Below are 333 nucleotides of genomic sequence, written 5' to 3'. Positions count from 1 at the left end.
TGTCGCTGGTGAAGATTTTCTCCCATTTTGTGGGTTTTCTGTTTGTTTCCTTGGTTGTCTCCTTTGATGTACAGAAGCTTTTTAGTTTAATGAGGTCCCACTTGTTAATTCTTGCCCTTGATTCCTGGGCTATTGGTGTCCGGTTTAGAAAGTCCTTTCCTACACCTATATCTTGTAGGTTTTTCCAAACGTTTTCTTCTAGGAGTTTCAGAGTTTCAGGTTTTACATTAAAGTCCTTGAGCCATTTGAAATTGACTTTGTGCAGGGTTAAAGATAGGGGTTTAGTTTCATTCTTCTACAAGTGGAGATCCAGTTTTGCCAGCACCATTTGCT

Source organism: Nannospalax galili, unplaced genomic scaffold, assembly GCF_000622305.1.
Source record: "Nannospalax galili isolate Female #2095 unplaced genomic scaffold, S.galili_v1.0 scaffold1395, whole genome shotgun sequence".
Lineage (NCBI taxonomy): Eukaryota > Metazoa > Chordata > Mammalia > Rodentia > Spalacidae > Nannospalax > Nannospalax galili.
Note: the sequence above shows the minus strand (reverse complement) of the source record.